Raw genomic sequence first — 1,165 nt, 5'->3', positions numbered from 1 at the left:
CCCCCCAAACGCACGCTGCTGAGTGGGGCCAAATCTCAGACTGGAAATCTTGTTGGTCTAAAATTGATATCTCGGGTTCCTGAATGTCGGTAATTAGTTAAAACAGAACTCCGTCTATATATGTCTCATGACGAATGTAGAAGAAATACACACTTCCAGGTATTATAACTCCTCCCCCTCCGCCTTCCACACCAATGTCTTCATCTGCTTCTCCAGAAGGACGGCGCCATCATTCGGGTTAGGTTCACCACCTAGGCAACTCCTCACCGCGCGGTCACGGAGTCGCCAAAGTGTGAACCGATCCCGCTGTGGGTGCCATTATTTTCTAATGGCACCCCAGTCGCGCCGGGCGGATCGCACGGTTTCCATGCCGCGCTTCCACCCGTGCAAGTGAACATGATCGCGGCTAAAAAAGAAAGGCACGCGTTGCGTGTCGCAAAAAAAAAGGTATTTATACCTTCTTTTTTTTTTAGCGATCGCTGCGCAGATGTCACACGATCGCGTGGCCCGGGTGTTGTGCAGGTGTGAACCTAGCCTCTGGGTCACATATCTACTTCCTGGACGGTGATCACGGCTCAGAGACAGAAACCCAGACACCGGATGTCAGGCAGACAGGGGCATCCAAAATTAAGATAGGGGGTACTGCCCCCCCCACCCCCCCACTGAAAATAGTCTCAACTAGGGATGCACCGATACCGATACTAGTATCGGTGCCGATACCGAGTATTTGGGTGAGTACTCATACTCGCCCAAATGCTCCGATACCTAGCACGAGTACTTCCTGTATAAGGAAGCCGGCCAGTGCATCACTACATGCTGCCCGGTCTCCTGATTGGCCAGGAAACGGCTCCATGCTCTCTCGTCACAGTGATGAGAGAGCATGGAGCCGACTTCCCGGCCAATCAGGAAGCCGGGTAGCGTGCAATGATGCGCTGCCCGGCTTCCTAATTGGTCAGGAAGCTAGCAAATCCGGAAGCCGGGTGCCGTGTAATGACGCAGCGCCCGGCATTCTGATTGGCCGGGAAGCCGGCGTCATGCTCCCTCGTCATCTCATGAATCATAATATTAAGAAACGGACCTAAAATCATTAGTTTGTATTGCTTTAGAAAAAATGTGACCTGGTCCTTTAAGAAAAAGTATCGGTAATTGGTATCGGCGAGTACTT

This window comes from Nanorana parkeri, unplaced genomic scaffold (genome assembly GCF_000935625.1).
Source record: "Nanorana parkeri isolate BGI_ZX_2015 unplaced genomic scaffold, ASM93562v1 scaffold2508, whole genome shotgun sequence".
NCBI classification, from domain to species: domain Eukaryota; kingdom Metazoa; phylum Chordata; class Amphibia; order Anura; family Dicroglossidae; genus Nanorana; species Nanorana parkeri.
The sequence above is the reverse complement of the archived record's forward strand: the minus strand, read 5'-3'. Positions refer to the sequence as shown.